The following is a 13,775-nucleotide window of genomic DNA, read 5'->3' on the forward strand; positions in this document are numbered from 1 at the left end:
AAAAAAAGCAGTGCTACATGTGCAAAATATTTGTACAGGAAAGAATGTTCAAAATGCAGTGTTTAAAAAAATCAAAGAAAAAATGGAAACCTAAACATCCATAAGTAGAGTAGACAAAAATGAATTATGTTCCAGCTGCATAACATACTACCTTATAACCATTATAAATTGTTATAAAAGAATACTAAATGATCGGGGCTGTTCAAACAAAATATTGTTGATTTTTGTTGTTATTTTTTGAGACAGTCTTACTCTGTTGCCCAGGCTGGAGTGCAGTGGTGCAATGTCAGCTCACGGCAACCTCCACCTCCTGGGTTCAAGGGATTCTCGTGCCTCAGTCTCCCAAGTAGGTAGGCCTATAGTCATGCACACCAAGCCTGGCTAATTTTTTTTGTATTTCTAGTAGAGACAGGGTTTCACCAAGTTGGCCAGGCTGGTCTCCTAACCTCAAGTCATCCCTCCACTTCGGTCTCTCAAAGTGCTGGGATTACAGGTGTGAGCCACCGTCCCAGCTCTTAAGCAGTATTTTTAAGTGAGTTCTTAAAAGTACATATTTTTTTTTACTTCTTTATTTTAGACCTAGAGCTTATACACAACAAAGTTAAAAATTAACAAAGTGGTCATTTCTGAGTGGTAGGATTATGACTAATTTTTACTTCCTTCTTTTCTATATTTCCCCAAAGGATTACAATGCATTCCTTACTTTTCAAGTTTATTAAAAATATATATGTTTTTAAAAGAAAGTAAAACCTAATGTGCTTAGTTACTTTTATTATTCCCTCCCCCCCAAAAAAAACAAACAGCAACCAAGTTAATTTCACTCTCTTTCATTTCCTCCCCAATATTCAGCTATTTTTCTATTTAAATAAAAAAAAAATCACTGACTCCTTACTTTCATCTCTTAAGAATATTCCATCTGCAAGGTTATTTTAAATCCAATGTTCAGTTCTGTGCCAAGTTTTCCTGTATCTGCTCTCAATACTACCTATGCTCTTGGCTCTGCACTGGAGTGCCAGGGCCCTCCCAGATTTTCTGGGGAAGAGCCTGCCAAGGTCCTGCTCCTGGGGCGGCTCTACAGGTAGGTACCTAGCTCTCGTGATCCTCCCCAGACACAGGAGGGAGGACCAGGGATGGATGTCTGACTCCAGAGAAGCCAGTCCACAGGCTAGAGAGTGCCTGGCAATGGCTTCTTCCTGGTACTTGGACTAGGAAATATCACTACATTTGGTGGTTCTTTGAGAATGGAGGCTGGAAAGCGATAAAAGAGAAACTGTACAGATAATTACATCACAGCTGGGGTTCTGAGGGACCAGAGGTTATTGTGTTATACTCGCATAACACAAATAAATATGAGCCATAATGCAGATAACAGATACTAAAGACCCCAGAAATTGGCTACCAGACAAGCTGAATAATAGGAGCCGGCTTCTGCTGCTAAAGTCCACAAGGCTGCCTGGGGCCACTTCCCAGGAGCTTCAGTGTCCAGCATCTCTGAGGTTCCCTATGCAGTGTCCTTACCATAAGCACCCCTTTACTCGAGGTGGCTTGAAGGTGACCCCAGTTTGGACAATCAAAATAACTTAAACAAAAAGAAAAAGAAATTAGAGCTGCACCAAAACATGAAAGCTGGGCTGAAGGCAGGTGACGGTACACTTTTGGGGAGGGCTTACGGAACGAGCAGACCCATCTGCAAACCAGGACCAAATTGTCTCCCTCAGTCCCAGATTAGAACTAGAAAAGGCAAACCAAGATGGAAAAACAAGCAGAACTCTGATATTCAGTTAAAGTTAGAAACACAAATAAAATTGTTTTTAAGTTTTTCCACCATTCATCACAAAAGAAAAAAATAAAGAGAATATGACAACACATCTTTTTTTAAAGTTTTTTAGCAGTCTAAAAAAATACTGGTTCACAGGACATAAATCAATGAAATAACTAATTTGCTAATCTCTACGACATACGAGTTCTATTTATGGTCATGAACTTGTTGGTAGGCCAAACTTAGGGTTTAAAATCCAAGAAAAAAAAGACATTATAGAATTTTAACTTCACAGTTATTTTAATGTCATTTTGGAAAAGTGCTATCCAAGACACAGATACCAAGGACATACCTGCATAGGCATGTTGGGCCTGACCACCACCTCCCTTCGTACTCACACTGAGAAGCACCCCAGTTACTAAACAGAAGGAAAGAAGCTGTGAAATAATGAGAGAGGGGAAATGAGCACTAGCACAGGTACTTCATAACTCGTACTGTGACATCCTCTCTTCAAAAATTGACCTTAAATGTTTCAGGTGATGGATATCTCAGTTACCTGATCTGATCATCACACATCATACACATGTATCAAAATGTCACATGTACCTAAAAAATACACACAACTATGATACAGCAATTTTAAAAATACAAAAAAACAAAAAACTACCTTGACCTCCCAGGCCAAATCCAAAAGCATTTTTCCCACTTCCCACTTTTCTTATGTTACCAAGATTCTTTTAATCAGTGATTTGTTTTGTGTTAATATTTTTCATCTTTTGTAACATCAGATAAATCTCAGAACCTGGGGGGGGTGGTATTAGTATTAATTAAATTAATTATTAGTGTTAATTAGTTCAATAAGATTGCCTTTCTATTAACCAAGAGCTATCTTCAGCTACTCACTCATCAGTCATCCCTTACCACCACACAGGGTTTTGATTAGGATGGGAAAAGGGGGAAACCATTGATAGCTGGGTACATGGAGTTCTTTGAAGGCTGATATTCCCTGATGCCTTGCCCCAGGATTGTGAAAAACCTGAGAATGCAACCCCTGAAGAACAGCAGAAAATGCCCTGCCCTCTCTCCTGCCAACAAAATGTTTTTTAAATTCTACTCACTCTATCCCTTCACCTGGTAAGACGACTTTGAAGAAGTACTATCACAACCTTTCATCAAAGTACTACCTAAATGATAGTATCAAAAGAATAAAATACCTAGGATTACATTTAACAAAAGATATACTCTGAAAACCACAAAACATTGCTGGAAAAAATTAAGAGAGATAGAAATAAATGGAAAAACATACCATGTTCATGAACTGGAAGACAATTTAACACGTTAAGAGAGCAATACTGCCAAAAGTGATCTATAGATTCAAACACGATCACAATCAGAATCCCAGCTGTCTTCTTTGTACAAACTGACAAGCTGATTTTAAAATCATATGAATTGCAAGAGATCTCAAATAACCCAAACAATCCTTTAAAAGGAAGAATAAAGGAGGACTCCCACTTCCCAATTTCAAAACTTACTACAAAGCAACGGCACTCAAGGCACTGTGGTACTGGCTCAAGTACAAACAAATAGATTGAAGGAGCAGAACTGAGAGTTCAGAAATAAACCCATACCTCCATAGTCAATTGATTCCCCCAACAAGGGTGCCAAAACCACTCAAAGGGGAAAGAATCATCTTTTCAACAAATGGTGCTGGGAAAAGTAAATGGCCACAGGCAAAAGAATAAAGTTGAGCTCCTACCTTATACCACATACAAAAATTAACTGAATATGAATCAAATACCATTTTATAAGAACAAAACACTATAAAACTCATAGAAGAAACCACAGCAGTTAGTCTCCATGGCCTTGGATTTAACAAAGGATTCTTAGATATGGCACCAAAAGCATGAGCAAGAAAAGAAAAAATAGACAAATTAGGCTTAATAAAAATTAAAAATAATTTTGCTTCAAAAGCTACCATCAATGACAACCCACAGAATGATAAAATGTTTGCATATCCTATATCAAAGGAACTTGTATCTAAACTGTATAAAGAACTCTTACAATTTAATAATTGTAACTCAAAACAAGCAATAATCCTTGTTTAATAATAACTCAAAACAAGCAAATGATCCTGAACAATTTCTCCAAGGAAGATATACAAAGGGTCAACAAGCAAATGAAAAGATGCTTGATATCATTAGTCACCAGAGAAATGCAAATCTAAACCATGGTAAGATACCACTCTACTTCCACTAGTCTGGTTAGAATAAAAAAGTCAGATAGGCCAGGCATGGTGGCTCATACCTGTAATCCCAGCACTTTGGGAGATTGAGGTGATCTGAGGTCAGGAGTTCAAGATCAGCCTGGCTAACATAGTAAAACCCCTGTCTTTACTAAAAACACAAAATAAATTAGCTGGTTATGGTAGAACATGCCTATAATCCCAGCTACTCAGGAGGCTGAGACAGGAGAATTGCTTAAACCAAGAAGGCAAGAGGTTGCAATGAGCCGAGATCACGCCACTGCACTCCAGCCTAGGCAACAGAGTGAGACTCCATCTAAAAAAAAAAGGCAGATAATAACAAAAGCTGACAAGGAAGTAAAGAAATCAGAATCCTCCTACACTACTGTGGAAATAAAAAATTGTGCAACCCCTTGGGAAAAGTCTGGCAGTTTCTCAAACAATTAAACATACAGTCACCATTTGACTCAGCAGTTCTATTCCAAGATATATACAAGAGAAATAAAAACTTGTACATGGATATTCATGGCAGCATAATTAATAACAGCAAAAAAGTAGAAACAATCCAAATGCCTCTCAGCAGGCAAACAAAATATGGTATATCTACACAATAAAGTATTATTCAATAATATAAAGGAATGAAGTTCTGATACATGTTACAACTTGGATGAACCGTGAAAACATTACAGCAAGTGAAAGAAGCCAGTCACAGAAGTCCACATATTACATGACTCCATTCACATGAAAGTCCAGAATGGAAACTTCTACAGAGATGGAACATGGATTACTGGTTGCTTGCAGCTGGGACTTGGGGAAGAACTTAGCGGGTAGGGGAGAGACAGTGAAAGGGTACAGAGCTAAACTTTTTGAGGTCATGAAAATACTCCAAAAGTGACTGTGGTGATAACTGCATGTATTTGTGAATATACTAAAAACTATTGAGTTGTTTTTATTTATATTTTATTTTATTGAGATAGGGTCTAGCTTTGTCACCCAGGCTGGAATGCAGTGGCATGAACACAGCTAACTGCAGCCTCAACCTCCCAGGCCCAAATGTTCCTCCTATTACAGGTATGTGCCACTATGCCCAGCTAATTTTTGTATTTTTTGTAGAGACAGGGTTTCGCCACATTGCCCACACTGGTCTACAACTCTGGGCTCAAGTGATGCATCTGCCTTGGCCTCTCGAAGTACTGGGATTACAGGAGTGAGCCACCATGCCCAGCCTGTAGGCACATTTTAAATGGGTGAATTGTACTGTATGTGGATCATGTATCAATAAAGTTGTTTTTAAACATGCTACCTGAAACTCAAAAACCTAACCCATTTCTTTACGTTAATATACCTATCTCTTCCATTTTTTTTTTTAAGTTCTCTTTTTTTTGGGGACAGGGTTCACTCTACCACCCAGGCTGGATGCAGTGGCATGATCACAGCTCACTGCAGCCTCAACCTCCCAGGCTCAAGCAATCCTCCCACCTCAGCCTTCCAAGTAGCTGAGACTACAGGTGTATGCCACCAAGACCAGAAAATTTTTAAGTTTTTTTGTAGAGATGAGGTCTTGCCATGTTGTCCAGGCTGGTCTTGAATTCCAGGGCTCAAATGATCCTCTTCCCCTTGACCTCCCAAAGTATTGGGATTATAGGTGTGAGGAGCCACGCCCAGTTTAGTTCTGTTTTTTAGAGAAAGGTCTTGCTGTGTTGCCCAGACTGGTTGAACTCCAGGGCTCAAGTGATTCTCCTGCCTCAGCCTCCTAAGTAGCTGGTACATGGCACTGCGCCTGGCCTAACCCATTTCATTCACAACATAGAAGGAAACCTCCTCCTATGAGCTACAATGTCTGCCCAAGGTGAAGGGCCTCCAAGCAACATCCATCCTTTGAGGTTTTCTCATCTTACCTGGATCTGACTTTGTCCTTCCTCCTCCCTCTCCTCTTCTAACCCCTCCTCCCACTAGGCCTCAGGAACTCATGCAGGAGGTGCAAATGCCCCAATTCACACCCATCTCAGAAGCGTCATCTTAGCTGTACCCCAGCTTCTCCACCTGCCTCTCCCTAGTAACTCTCCCAAGTACTGGCTGCTCAAATCCTCATGTGCTCCCCTCTATCCCAGGACCAGGAGAAAACCAAATTGTCCTGGTCACTGTTATTTCCAGACAATAAACTACCAAGAGGTACCTAGAACCTAGGAATGTGACCAACCTCTTTCTCCTCATTTCCTAGCAAGACCTGCTTCTCTCCAGCTTCCTGCTCCTCATGCCTATGGCTTTGCTGACCCCTCCAAACTGTGGTCTCCACTTTTTCCTGACCTCCTACAAGAAGGGCCTTGATTATGAGGCCCTTGCATTCTGGGCTCTTGCCTTAGCCTATCTTCTTTATTCCTGTTACCTAACCCTCTGTTTACCAACCCCCATGTGGCCACAGCCCTGGACATGAAATGTAAGGTTAGAAGATCCTAGCACAGTTGTAGTGTTCTCCGCGCCTCTCTGAGCTTCGCAATGCCGCCCAAGGAGGACAAGAAGAAGAAAGACACTGGAAAGTCGGCCAAGAAAGACAAAGACCCAGTGAACAAATCTGGGGACAAGGCCAAAAAGAAGAAGTGGTCCAAAGGCAAAGTTCGGGACAAGCTCAATAACTTAGTCTTGTTTGACAAAGCTACCTATGACAAACTCTGTAAGGAAGTTCCCAACTATAAACTTATAACTCCAGCTGTGGTCTCTGAGAGACTGAAGATTCGAGGCTCCCTTGCCAGGGCAGCCCTTCAGGAGCTCCTTAGCAAGGGACTTATCAAACTGGTTTCAAAGCACAGAGCTCAAGTAATTTACACCAGAAATACCAAGGGTGGAGATGCTCCAGCTGCTGGTGAAGACTCATGAATAGGTCCAACCAACTGCACATTTGGAAAAATAAAACTTTATTAAATCTAAAAAAAAAAAAGTTCCCTCTGACCACCAGGGCCTGCTCTTCCTGATCTCACTTCCTCATTCTCACTCAACTTGGTGTTCCACTTGAATGAAACCACTAGAATCCTGACCCACCCTCCCCATCTCCCTCTGGACTTGCTGTCCTTCCACTGTGTCACATGCCCTCCCTCGGTACCTTCAGCTCCCTGTCCCAGGGACACACCAGCCAGCCACTTGTATTTCAGGGCTCTGAACCTGGATCAACCTAACCTTCATCTCCCCCATTTTCTCTCCTGTGCCGCCCACCACTGAAGAAAAATCTCACCACTTCTGTGACTGGCTCCATGACCAGGTTATAAGTTTGCATTCTTCTCCCTTTGTAACGCTGTGGTTATTGCCCGATGCCTCGTTCCTCAACCAGGTTCCTCGAGCAGATACAAGGCATCGGGCAACAAACATCATGTTATGAAGGGAGGAGGATGCAAACTAAGGAAACTAACACTTGTTGAGTGGGAATCCAGGGTTCAGGAGATAAGATCAGAGCAGATTCGTCCTAGAAGCTTCAGACCTTTACTCTGCCCTCCAGCCTCTCACCTCCGCCTACCCCCTGCTCTCTATTCCCTCCGTCAGCTGACAACCGTATCTTTCACTTCATTAAAACAGTAAGACCAGCAGGTTTAGTTCTTTATCTTGGTCCTCTGCCTCCTTGTAATTCGCCCATATATTCACCCACTTTCCCTTAGTCTCAAGGCACCAAACTCCCCCATATTCAGGATCTTTTCCCCTACCTTTTCCAAGTCCTTGGTCCATCAATTATCCCATCCCTTAACTCCAACCTCTTCCTTTTCACTAGGCCCTTCTTCCTTCCCCAGTAAACAAGCTCAGGCTCCTCTCATCTCAGTGGTGACAGTAGCCCTGGCTAATTCACTCAACTAATACTTGTTGAGTATTAAGTACCAGTCTTCACTTACATAATAGTGGGAGAACACAAAGTAAACATGTAAGCAAATGCATGAACAAGATAATGAACAAGGTTAATGAGAAAAACAAAACTGGGTGATGTTTTTGAGACTGACAACTAGGACTTGGTGAGGACTACTTCATATGCGAGTGGTCAGGAAAGGCTTCTCAGAGGAGGTGACATTTCAGCTGAAGCCTGAAAGAAGAAAGGAAGCTAGGGACAAAACAGTCTGGGGAAGGAACACCGCAGGAAGAGTGAACAGCACATGCCAAAGCGAAGGGCAAAAGAGCCTGGCATATCTGGAGAACAGAAGGAAGCCAGTGCATTGAAGCGTGGGGGATGAGGGAGAGGATCTTAGAGCAGAAAGACATGGGCCTGGACACGCTGGGCCTGTGGACATAGTGAGGAATCTGGAAGCCACTGGGGCACTTTCAGCAGGTGCGTGACCTAACCTGACTTATGTTTTAACAGGATCCCTCTGGCTGCTGGGTGTGGAATAGACTGTAGAGGGCCAAAGCAGAAGCAGGGAGACCTGTTTAGAGATGATTTATGGTGCAGGTCAGAGGTGACAGTGGCCCAGAGAAGCAGCAGTGGAGGTATGTACAAGGGGAAGGAGGTATTGGCACATTTCCTCACTTTCGCTTATCCAGTGGAGGGAAGAAAGATGATGGCGGACAGCTACAAGGAGAGAGAAACCATAGCATGTATTCAAGAAGAATTCTTTGTGAGACATGCTGCAGGAGAAGGAGACAGACATTCCATGCAGCCTGGGGCCTGCAGCAAGGCCCATGATGAGAATGAAGGCATTCTCCTCACTTCTGTATTGCCTATTCAAGGGCTGGTCTTGAAGTGCACAGACAGTGGCATATTCTTAGTGGGGGATATGGGCAGTTTCCGTGGTGAGGCATCACATGTGGCTTCCGAGCAGAAGCCACAGACTCCCTGTCACCTTCCACTTTAATCAGGGCACTTCCCCAGTGGGCCACTGGCAGCACTCTTCCCTTCCACTCTATGCTCATTCTCTGGTTTGGCTACCATCACTCCCATATCACATGCAAAGGTGTCCTGAATCAGAACTGCCTTTGAGGGTGGACTGGTCACCTCCTAGAGTTCTCTTCATGCAGACATTCTGCACACACCTCAAAATTACTGTGTCCAAACGAGGCTGGTGGCCACGTCATACCTTTTCCCTGCCCTTCCACAGCTTAGACAATTCTACTATCTTCTATGTTGCCCGTTTTAATTAATGATGTCAGCATCCACATGGTGACTCAAGCGAGAATCTTGGAAACTGTCACTGATTCCCTTCCAAACCCAATTGGTCAGTCAGCCCTTACAGTCCTCTCTCTAAATACCTCCTAAGTCCATTCCCATCTCTCAGCCTCCAGTGTCCCCGGCCTAGTTCAAGCTCTCATCAGTTCTTCTCTTGACTCTAGCTGGAAGAATGGTACATTCCATTGGTAGGGCCCAACATACTTAGCAAGTGGCTCAGGAAATGATTTTGGAATAAACAAGAAAAAGAATGCATGAATGAATGAGTGAATAAATGAGTGATAAAAATCAATGAATAAACCAAAAAATGCATGCTGTGCAGAGACAAAGAAAATTAAAACATATTCACCCTAATGAAGGAGATGCAACCAAGCAGGTACAAGCATCAGGCAATAAACCCAATGTTACAAAGGGAGGAAATACAAACCAAGGAAACTAACATTTGCTGAGCATCTACCAGCTGTCAATTACTAAACCAGGCACTTCATAAACAGTGCACTTCACACAGTGTCACAAATGACGCACCCAGCAACCACATGATATATTACACTCCAGAGGAAGACACTAACATTCAAAGACAACTGTCCCAGATCATCCAACACAAAGCAGCAAGGTTCAGACTCAAACCTAGGTCAGTAGGCCCCAAATCCTGTGTTGGCTAGTGGACATATGCTTACTGGAAGGGCTGCACCTCAAAAGATAATTAACAGGAACCAGGTACAGTGGTTCACACCCGTAATCCCAGCACTTTGAGAGGCCAAGGCAGGTACATCACCTGAGGTCAACAGTTCAAGACCAGACTAGACAACAGGCAAAACCCCATCTCTACTAAAAATACAAAAACTAGCCAGGGACAGTGGCATGCACCTATAATCCCAACTACTCTGGAGGCTGAGGCACAGGAACTGCTTAAACCCAGGAGATGGAGGTTGCAGTGAGCTGAGATCACACCACTGCACTCCAGCCAAGGCAACAGAGCAAGACTCTACCAAAAAAAAAAGGCAAGGAACACACAGACCAGACAGTGCTTCTAAAAAATAGTTACTGTTCTAAGCACTTTATATATATCCTCATAACAATGGTCAGTTCATCTGGGCACAGTGGCTCACACCTGTAATCCCAAAACTTTGGGAGGCTGAGGCAGGAGGATCACTTAAGCCCAAGAGTTCGAGACCAGCCTGGATAACACAGCAAGGCCTCATCTCTTTCAAAAAGTAAACAAATATCTCAGAAGTCATTGAAAAGATAAATAAATAATAAAAACATAAACAAAAATAAATTTAAATTTAAAAAACAAAAACAAATGCATTAGACACTAATAGCTTCATTGGAAAAAAATGGTAGGTACTAATATTATCCCCATTTCACAGTTAGACAAACAGAGAAATGGAAAAGTTAACAGGTAATGCATCGAAGGTCATATAGCTACTAAGCAACAGAATCGGGACTTGAACCCAGGCAGACTTGCTGTGGTGTCCCAGTTGGCTATCACTAAAACCTTTCATTGCCTTAATGAAGGAGGTAATATTCGAGGTATGGGTTCCAGGTGCGGGGTACAATATGGCTCATGTAGGGAGGCAAGAAGGTGCAAGCCATGTGTGGGATCAGAGTGATTCACTAGACTGGGATGGGGAGGACAGAGGAAAATGAGGCTCCTGAGAAATCATGGACTCAGACATGAGGCTTCCTGCACCTAGTCCAGGACCACACGAGTGTCTTATTTGAGACTTAAAGCACCACCATCTTCCACAAGGTAGTGAACAGTTACAGAGAAGTGTTCATTCTTTTCTTAGGCAAGATACTTAGTTTTCTCCTTTTTGAAGGTAGAGAAACTAAAAAAGCAAGAAAAGAACTAGTTTGTTAAATGCCTTATCATTAACTAAATGGTATAACCTCCTCCACAGTCCATAGAGATAAATATCAGCACTCTGACCCCTCGGTATTTACTTTTAATACATTTTTAGTTTCAAAAGACTATTCATAACATAATTTTTAAATCTTGAATTTTGGCCAGGCACGGTGGCTCATGCCTGTAATCCCAGCAATTTGGGAGACTGAGGCAGGCAGATTACTTGAAGTCAGGAATTTGAGACCAGCCTGGCCAACATGGTGAAACCCCTTCTCTACCAAATATAAAAAAATTAGCTGGGTATGGTGGTGTGCACCTGCAGTCCCAGCTACTCGGGAGGCTGAGATGAGAATCGCTTGAACCCGGGAGGTGGAGGGTGCAGTGAGCCAAGATCATACCACTGCACTCCAGCCTGGGCGACAGAGCAAGACTCCATCTCAGAAAAAAAAAAAAAAAAATTATATTTGGCACCCTTCGGCAGAAAAAAATTCAAAGGCAGATCCCACAAACCAACCTTTAACTGGAACATTGCTTTGGGAAAGGCAAAGGAGAACAGGCCTATCAAGTCATCTAAGCAAACCCTTAGGTCATTTTGAACTTACTAGGATCCTAATCAGTCATAGAAAAAGTTCATTTTGGAGTGTGTAAGTGCTATACTAGTCCCTTCTTTCTGAGAAGGTGGGGGGCAGGGGTGGGGGGAAGATCACAGCTTCAAAGCCTCCCAGCTGGAATATCCCCATCCTTTGAGAGAGACCAATGTCTCCATGGTCATCCCCATTTTAAAAGGCAGGAAGCATTTAAGTGCTTGGTGAAAGAGCCAAAGAAATGTTCTGTGTTCTCTGAAAGCAAATATTCTAAAGCAAGATCATTCTTTTTATGTATTTTTAAATTTAAATTAATGTTTAAATAATATAATTCAGGAAGTCTGAAAAACAGATAAGTAAAATATTGCCCATTAACTAGGGTGACCATATAGCCCAGGTTGCTCTGGACAGTCTTGGTTTTCTCTTGCAATCACGGTATGTATAATTATTCATAACACCTTCATTACCCACTTAGTCATTTGAACTATGCTTGGAAGTGTCATGATTGAGGCCAGGCACAGAGACTCACACCTGTAATCCCAGGACGTTGGGAGGCTGAGGCAGTAGGATCACTTGAGGCTAGGAGTTCAAGACCAGCCTGGACAACATAGTAAGGCCTCATCTCTCCAAAAAAAATTTTTTTAATTACACAGGTGTGGAATGTGTACCTGCAGTTCCAGTTACTTGGGAGGCTGAAGTGGGAAGATCGTGTGAGACAGAATGATTTAGGCTACAGTGAGCCATGATCACACCACTGCACTCCAGTCTGGGTGATAGTGTAAGACCCTGCCTCAACAACAAATTAAGTGTCATTATTTCAATAATTATTCCTGGTCACCTTATCCATAAACCACCACAATAAACAATCATTATTGCAATTTCGGTTTACTTTCTTACAGTTTTTTTCTCACACATGTATTTTTTATTCATATAAGTGTCTATATAAGCCTACATTTTCTGTTCTTCGATCTCATTACAATAAAAATATCCATGTTTCTGAAAAAGGGGTTATCCTATTTGACTGAGTGGATGTTACCTTACCTGTACTGCTGAGCATTCAGATTGCTTCAAATTCATTTTAAAGAAAGTGTATTTGGGAGATATCTACGGCACCAGTATATAAACTTCAAGAGAAATTTCAACCTAAGTGAGGGTGTGACAAAAAATAATTAATATTAGGAGAACATTTTACAAATTCCTTTCATGAACAGTGCAGTCCTCTGTTGCATTCTAGACCAACTGGACTCCCTCATCCAGCCCTTATTTATGGAGCACTCATTTGCTTCAGACACCATGGTAGGTGCTATCTGGAGATACAGGTCCTGTTGGCACCACTTCCAAATGTATCCTAAATCTCATCACCAACTTTATTGCTGAAACCCTACTCCTGGTTACCGCCATCCATCAGCCAGACTGCCAAGACAGTGTCTAATGACTTTGCAGTCTTGATAATCCATTCTCCATGCACTCAGAGTGGTCGTCTCAATGTAAAATTCAGATCAAAACCTTTCCTACGTAAAGCCCTTTAATAGCTTCCCATTGCAAAAAAAAAAAAAAAAAAAAAAAAAAAAAACAGTAAATCTCTTGCCATGACTACAAGGCCCTGCTTCCCCCACCATCCCTGCTACCTCCTGGGCACCTCCTTGCACTCTCCTCCTCTTCTCTATGTTTTACTGCTTTGGCATCTCTCTGTCTCTCACACACGCCAAGAGCATCTCATTCCAGGGCCTTCACACCTACTATGCCCTCTTCTTGGAATGCTTTTGCCCTAGATTTTTTTCTGGTGTATCCTCAGCTCATGTTTCCAAAGTCATCTTTGCTGCAATACCGTAACTAAAGTTTTTCTCCTAAGTCATTCTCTTTCCAATTTTGGGTTTTTTTTTTTGAGACAGGATCTTACTCCATCACCCAGGCTAGAGTGCAGTGGCATGATCATGGCTCACTGCAACCTCCACCTCCCAGGCTCAAGTGATCTTCCCACCTCAGCCTCCCAAGTAGCTGGGACTACAGGTTCACACCACGTCATTTGGCTAATTTTTGTTATTTTTTGTAGAGATGAGATCTCAATACGTTGCCCAGGCTGGCCTTGAACTCCTGGGTTCAAGTGATCCTTCTCGAACTCCCAAAGTGCTGAGATTACAGTCATAAGCCACTATGCCCAGCCCACTATTTTTTTCATCTTTTTTTTTTTTTTTTTGAGATAGTGT

At 42.2% G+C, this 13,775-nt stretch overlaps 1 protein-coding gene and 1 pseudogene across 8 annotated transcripts in view; one reads left to right on the forward strand and one right to left on the reverse strand.

Annotated features, from left to right (window-relative positions):
* The window catches only part of SNX10 (sorting nexin 10), a 76,146-nt gene that overhangs the window by 38,219 nt on the left and 24,152 nt on the right, over positions 1-13,775 (reverse strand). For 3 of the 7 annotated variants that reach the window (XM_035253581.3, XM_078342533.1, XM_078342534.1), the window contains one exon: positions 12,610-12,711. The exons of the other annotated variants lie outside the window; for them this stretch is intronic. The gene's annotated coding sequence lies outside the window, so the exon portion shown is untranslated. The remainder of the gene's footprint in view (positions 1-12,609; positions 12,712-13,775) is intronic. 7 annotated transcript variants of the gene reach the window in all.
* On the forward strand, positions 5,539-10,558 carry LOC100400905 (small ribosomal subunit protein eS25 pseudogene; annotated as a pseudogene). The gene has a single exon (XR_013523912.1). The product of XR_013523912.1 is annotated as a small ribosomal subunit protein eS25 pseudogene (transcript).

The sequence above is a fragment of the Callithrix jacchus genome, chromosome 11 (assembly GCF_049354715.1).
Source record: "Callithrix jacchus isolate 240 chromosome 11, calJac240_pri, whole genome shotgun sequence".
NCBI lineage: Eukaryota > Metazoa > Chordata > Mammalia > Primates > Cebidae > Callithrix > Callithrix jacchus.